This window comes from Pinus tabuliformis, chromosome 9, assembly GCF_031772625.1.
Source record: "Pinus tabuliformis cultivar Carrire ecotype Pingquan chromosome 9, CPIR1, whole genome shotgun sequence".
Taxonomy (NCBI): domain Eukaryota; kingdom Viridiplantae; phylum Streptophyta; class Pinopsida; order Pinales; family Pinaceae; genus Pinus; species Pinus tabuliformis.
The window spans coordinates 1,999,523,402-1,999,531,607 of NC_142307.1; positions in this window are offsets into that span (position 1 = coordinate 1,999,523,402).

Here is an 8,206-nt window from a genome sequence, read left to right on the forward strand (position 1 = left end):
ACAAACTGTTAGGGAAGAAAATGATACAAGCTCTGAGCATAAATAAACCTGATCATTAAGTGTATAGAAATCCAACTGGATTACTTTGAGCTACAAACACTTTGAGTGCAGGTAGGAAGCTTATCATATATTTATGCAATAAAATGCATAATTGAGACTCTAAATAAAAAGTGTTATGCCTAGTGCAAGGAAAACATATTGAGTCAAATGAAATTAAATCATTTTGAGTCCATATCCCAAGAAATAGTTCTCAATACAAGTCACTAGACAAAATAATAATGACCTCGACCTGTTACTTTTGAACACACAGTCTGTCGAAATAAACGATATTTCTCAGCTCTTGAGTCTAGATGACTCAAGAGCTTCGAAATAATAAAACTTAACAGAACCGTATAGCCTTCCGAAACTAAGGTTTGTCTTTCTTTAAATTAATCTTTCAAATTGTTTGCAGATGCCTCAATGTTTAAATAAAATGAATGCTCTCAGGTGTTCTACTCACACTCGCACTACCTTATAAATAAAAATAAGACACTACCCTATACTTGCAACAACTTACAAATGAAAAAAAACACAATCCATTACAGGAGTTATGCCTGCACTTGCAAGGAAACACTATTCTTTCCAAAATCTCTGCTTATACTTGGATTAATGCTCAAAAGAAAAATAGATCACAACCTTTTCCAGGAGTTGTGCCTACACTTGCATCATTAAATAACAATGAAACATATCCCTCACACATTCATCAAACATTTCTAAGATCTATGGTCACTCATTTGAATTTAAGAGAAATATAGCACGACCATATAGCTTCAGAATGAAACAGAGCATTCGTTAAAATTAAATAATTTAAATGACAAATATCACATGAATAAACAAATACACACCATAAACAAGCCAAAACAACCACACCATACTTAGATCTTGGAGGTGTGATGAGATGGTTTGGTTGGGCCCAAACCAACCAGCTCGCACCCTCCTAAAAAAGAGTTAAATCACAAAATATGATGGATCACAAACATAATACAATTGTAAATAAAATAAAACCTAGCATTGGTATTTTATATTACTTTAAAATATGTCTTACATATGGATATCAAAATCTCTGACCTGGTTGAGCTAGAGAAATCCGTCAGAAAACTAACAGTACATAAACAATGTATAAGGGTATTGCTAACCTAGATTTGTCTACAAATTTACATTATATAGAACTTTAAATTCTTAGGTTGTGACAGAGCCTTACATCTAAGATAAGAAAACTTAACAAATGACTATCCATGGTGTTCTGGTGCAACATCCTCTCAATCACAGATCTGGTCATTCAACGCAAGGGTTATCTTTGAGAGAATTGTTGCTTCCAATCTGAGTCTTTTGCTAAATGTTGGATGGAAGTGAGTGAACATCCCATTATCCTCGTACCTGGAAAATCTCTAAAGATTGCCAAATATTCCACCGAGCCTATGAATTACACTCTTTGTCCAACAAGCCTCTTCTTTGACCATAATACCAAGACCTTCACTGTTGCAGGGAGAATAGTGCAGGTACATGAAAAATAAATGTGAACACTACATAATAGTTGGCAAGTGATTAGAAATGATAATAGGCTTTTAATAATGCAATGGATGGAGAAATTTAGGCAATTTAAGGATTACACTATGTAACTGTTTAATAATAAGTATCTTAGGATTACTTCCTCAATCTTACACCCAAAAGACATGAAATTGTCCATACATAGGCTTTAAATTTTGTGAAACAGAGGATAGATCAGGGTGACATGAGGTAAAAAATGAAACATTTTCTGGTCATGACAACAAGAAAGACACAATAACTTGGTAGAAAAAGGATTTAAGCCATCCTCATTTCAATATGCATTCCAATGATATAAATTTATAGTACATGGATGTAACCACCTCATAAACAGGATTTACTTACACCAACACTTCATTAAGAGATAAGGAAAGAAGGGAGGTAAAATAGGATCTAATACACAATTAAGATAAAAACCATATCTTACAATGTGAAATACATAGAGGTAGCATAGGAATTCATCATTGTATAAGAAGACACAAGATAAGATCCTTAATATGGTGATAATGTTATAATGATTAACATTATGACAATTTTTTGCGTTCTCATTTTCTTTAAAATTATTTTTATTTGTGATTATAAATCAAACTAAAAACATTAAATTATATTTATGAACACTAAGAGGATAAGGATGAAAAACACTTTTTTTAAATGTCCTAATACATCTGCATTAAATGCTAATGTCAAAATAGTTGCTACATATCATGTTAGGTCCCTATAATACTAGTGTATCTCTTTATTGTTATTAGTGAAACCCTCTTATTGTATTTTTGTGCCCATGTAGTCCCCATATTGTTATTATTGTGCCCCATAGAAGCCCACTATTGTTATTGTTGTGCCCTTACATTATTATTGTTATGTCGACTCTGATTATATTGTGACCCCTTAGACTCCTATATATAGAAAGGAGGCCTTGTCATTTGTATCAACAAGAATTATTCATTTGCATAATCTAAAGGAGGTTGTCCCCTCGAAGAGGCTTATTTTGAAGTCATTGAACTATCTCTTCTTCTATTTTGTGAGCTGGTTGCATAACATTTGGTATCAGAGCTTTGGATTCTAGGGTTTCGTTGCTTCAAACATGCCATCATGTCATTTTTGGTATAAAATTTTTTATACGAAGTTTCAGTAGCTGAAATTAAAATCCATTTGAGCCTAAATCTTATTGAACCTCTTGCCGGAATTTCAAATCTTGTCTCACTATATTTTCGGAGATATGCGCTGAGGACGTTAGGGTTTTTGCAGGCTCCAAAATTCCATCTCAAACAAGACATTATGGAATTTTCGCTATAAATTTTTTTCTATGAAACTTCAGAAGATGAAATTAAAACCCATTTGATAAGAGATCTTACCGAACCTTTTGTACAAATTTCATATTTTGGTTCGCTATATTTTCGGAGATAGGATCCAAGGAAGTTAGGGTTTTTGCAGGCCCCCAAATTCCATCGTAAACAGGTGATCTTGGGAAAATTGTCATAACTCTCTCTCAGAGCATCAAATTCAAATTTCCTAAAAAGTGACAAAAATAAGATGGACTATAGTTTGTTGGGTATCATTTTTAGGGTCGAATGTCGAAACAATGACACATGGAACTTAGTACAAGTTCGCTCTACTAAACCAGTCTATAATCAGGACATCATAGGAAATTGGGCATAACTCTTTCTTGAAGAATCCAATCTCGATCAGATCTATGGGGTTGAAAAGAGGGCTCAAAGGGCTACCACAATACATAATTTCAAAACTTGGAGATATGAAATTACCAAGTTACAATCATTTCAAGATCGAGCTCCTAACAGGAAGAAAAGGAGATATGAGGAAGTTTGATGGCAAGGATCCAGTAACTTGGATACTACAGATGGAGAAATATTTTGTTCTACATGATGTGAAACTATTACAAAAGGTACGCATTGCATATTTATATTTAGAACTGTACCAGTTTTTATGGTATAGAGGGCTTTGTTCTCATAAACCACTTGTCACCTAGTCAATTTTCATGGAGGAAATGATAGCACATTATGAGGATACAAAGAGAAACACCTTTAGCCAATTGATCAATATCAAACAAAAGGGTTCAATGGCAAAGCACATTGAGGACTTCCAAAAATTGAATATAAGGGTAAATGATATTCTAGAGAAGCAAAGGATTTATTTATTCATATGGACTTTAAAGGATAACATCCAAAATGAGGTTTGCCTTTGGGAACATGATTCATTGGAGAAGGCATACAGGTTAGCAAAAAAAATTGAAAGCAAAATTATGGCAACAACAAGGAATCATACCACTCATAACTATAAAGATAGAAGTGTTGTTTCTCCTAGCCTTCCACAACCTACAAGGTTGACACCAGAACAATTGGAAGAAAAAAGAGCAAAAGGGCTTTGTTACGGTTGTGAGATAAAATACATTAAAGGTCATAAGCGTGTTGAGAAGAAATTATTCTACATAGATTGTGAAGAGGAGGAAGAAAAGGATCAAGAAATGTGAAAAAAAGAGGATATACACCAGGAAGCAACCCCAGAGAAAGAAGAAATGAATCTGACCATATCTCATAATACATTGGTAGGAATTACCACTCCTCAAACTCTCAATATAGAAGGACATATCAAGAAGAAAAAGGAATTATTTTCTTGTCTAGGTACTTAATTATCTCATAGCTCATCTTATCATCCTCAATCTGATGGGCAAACAGAGAGAGTGACGAAACTTTTGGAAGGATATATTCATTGCTTTGTATCTAATAAACAAACACAATGGGTCAAGTGGTTACCTCTGGTTGAATGGTGGTATAACACTTCCTTCCTTACTACAACAAAATGACCCCATTTATGGCACTTTATGGATATCATCCACCATCCATCACATCATCTTTAAGAGAAAATTTTAAGGTTCAAGCACTGGAAGATCACGTCGAGCATCAACAAAAATTTCTCCAAATCTTAAGGGATAACCTCACTTTGGCGCAGAATCGAATGAAATGTGTAGATCAACATCGCAACGAAAGACGCTTTTATGTAGGCAACTGAGTATTCCCTCAAGCAAGCTAAGAAGGATAATAAATTATCACCAAAGTACTATGGTCTTTACAAGGTGTTGCAAAAGATTGATACTATGGCATATGAATTGGAGCTTCCTGCATTTTCCCAAGGTCACCATTCTCCTTAATCTTTTAACTCTTCAAAACTAGGATTATTTAGGAATCCTTATTTTAAACCTTACCAAACACAAATAAATTTTTAAAGTAAACTAAGTAACTTCTTACATTTTTAAAAATATTTAATAGATTAATATTTATCTTATTAAATGTTAATAACCATTACCATCATTATCATTTATTTTGTATAAATTTTCCACAACATCATTTATTTGTTTGTAGTTATAAATAAATTTCAATTATATATATATATATATATATATATATATATATATATATATATATAGTTTGTATTCTATTTATAAATGAAATAAAATACATGGCGCAGATTCTATCTAGCATCCAAGTGACTTTTTTTCCAACAAAATATTCCTTAAAAGGTAGATAGAACATAACAATCCCATAGAATTTAAACAAAAATTATATTTCCTAGTGTTCCCATGATCGCGTCATGATGAAGGCGAAGGTCCAAAAAGAAATATCACATAGAAATAACCTGCAATGATTTTTCAAGCCCCGGTTGGTGCATGGTGTTATCACTCCGTAATTTTCCTAGTTGTGAAAGGAAAATTACAAATGAAACTTCAAACGAGGCTTTAATATTGGAAGTTGGCCCTTCTAATCTAGAGAGGGATCTCTCCTTGACTCTGCTACTGAAGGTCACTACAATAGCGGCTCACTCACATGCTCAATGGCCAGATTCGAAGATAGGAACAACTTTGGTTGGAGAATGGTAAATTTAACCATTTGGCATGGAGTCGTAGGATTGATCTTATTGAAATTTCCAAGAACTAGTGGCAAGGAAAATAGGGATTGAAGGCATAAAATAATATCCACTTTAAACTTCAAAATATCCAGGGGGAAGGAGAAGAATGAAACAACCCATTACACAAAGCAGATATGAATTTTGTGTAACTTTAAAAGAAAAAATCGAACATTTGAAAACAAAACTAGCAAAGCATCCAAATATGAATTCCACTTATTTGCAAAACTTTGTTTCAAACATGAAGAGATAAAAACCATGAGATTTACTAAGAAATAACACATCACTAAGAAAACTGACTAATAAAAACAACAAAAGAATCTCAGATATGTGAGTCAAGAACTTTTGCCTTGGAAATTTTATTAATATCAAGATAACATATATGCAATAGAGTCTTTTTGTGCCAAAAAACCAACCCTTGGTTTCATTTCCTCATCAACTTTATAGAAAGTTTACAAAAACTGACACCGTGCTTTTTAGGAAACTTTGATTACAAATCTTTAACATATTTATAAATTTTTAACATATTTATAAATTCCTAAAACTATGATTGAATATTATTTGATGCACTATTTAGTATTTACTGAACCATAGAGTGTGGTAAAATGTTGTAATTGGAAACCAAGTTGTAGTTGAAAAACTTGTTGAAACTAAGGACCAAAACTTCCTTTTGATATTCTGCAATATTTCATTGTTTATCTCTTAAAATATGTTATGTTTTTGTCATCATCTTCAAAATAGTAATTTCACCATGGATCTTGGGCTTGATTCATCAAACTGAATCTTGGTGCGTGAATCCATCTTTTAATGATCTTTATCATAACCAATCTTCTTACCACTACCTCAAAAACTCATACTTTCCAATTGCTAACAAATTAAATGGTATACATTACCAGGATAAAAATCTATAGAGCGCTGCCAAATAATTTGGCAACGCCTACCCAAAATAAAACAAAAACTAGAGCTGATAATTTAACTGTCAGCGCTCTGTAAAAAATATTCATAATGAACACTGACAGATTAATAGAAAACACTATTATGGAAACCATACTTGAGCTTCTCTGCTACCTCCAGCAAAAGGTCTACATCGCCAATCTAAGTTGTCTTCACTTTATTAGTATTCTTGGCCTTGGGGCCCTGCTATCCCTTTTTATAATGTTTCTACTTCCTAGAACTAGAAGCCTTCTCTCTATTTATCATAAAATCTATTAATGGTGTATAATCTAAAACAATCACCTATTTTTCTAAGGTAGGGTTCTATTTCAACTTAAACTTAAGCCTGAGCTTATTTATAGGTCTAGTATGGGGTTTTCTAATCCCATACATCTCAACCAAGGTGGCCTCTTTTGTAGTTTTTCTCTACACTGTTTCAAGTTGACCCTCCCCTATTTTGCTAGGTTTATTTTCTGCAGTTTCAACAAGTTCATCTGTAAGAATTTTATTAGTGAGATCTTCTGGTCGCTCTGGAAGTTACTCTTAAGGAGGGGACAAGATTTCCTTTTCCTAAACTGGTATGTGTTTCCTTATGTAAGCCTTCTTTTTATCTCAGGAACCAAAATAAGAGTTTGTATTTGTTTATTGATGGAGGTATTTGTCCTACTTCTGATTTGGACAGAGGAGGTTCCTTGTTCTAGTACCTTATATACTTGGACATGCTCCTTTCATTGTCTCCCTTTTTTACTCTTTCTAGACTTAGAAACTAACTCCATGAAACTACCTCATAACAGAAAATTCTCCTATGTTCGATTATTTTTTCTCAAATGATTAACAAATTAAAAGCTTAATTAATCCCTTATGAAAGAGACAGTGAAGAGAGAAGTTGGGCTTGGCCCGTATCCTAGTTGAAATTTTCTTCAAACTCAATAACAGGTAAAAAGTCATGTTCATTCCAACTTGTCCAAAAATGTGTGTGAGGATATTGAAATGGTACATACCAATTCTATTATAGTAGCCTTCACAAGTGAAGTAAGATTGAATAACTCACAGGATTTGATTCCATTATGTCTTGAGCCATGATCTTTGTACTCCTAACCGACAATATTGGTCCTTGTATTCCTCTTTCAAGAAAAAGAGAATATCAATTCCCACCAGGGTTTGATTCTTGAACCAACGGTCTCTGTCCACTGGAAGACCTGTAGCTTCAACGATAATCTCCTTTGTAAATGTGAAGGAGAGATTAGCAATGTTGATGTTTTGTCCATCAAACCCTTCTGCAAACATGTGAGCCACTCCATCATGGAATCTGTCACACCTGACACACAACTCAAGCCACCCAACCTGTTGAAATTGCTCTCGGAATTCAGGGATGGATTCAAAAACCTTTGGGCCCTCAGGCTCTCCCTCGCGTAAAGGACTAGCCTTTCACATAACTGCTAACAACCTGCAACAAAAACTATGAAGAACAAAGAAAATGGAGGTGTTGTTCTTGGAAACTAATGGAGAAATCGTTGGAATGAAACATTATGCATGAACCTTGCTTCTCGTTATAGAGATATCTATTTGCTAATTGTCTGGAAAAATGATAAGAAATCACTCCCCTCATGCTTTACTGATACCATTATCTCTTACTCATAACGGTTCTTGTTGATCTGGAAATGTGATCGGGAAATAAATCATGTTAATCAACCACTCAGTTCCACCCACCATTTGATAACTGGTTGCGCTAAAAACTGTTTTGACAGTGTCATTTTTCACTGGATGAAAGGTT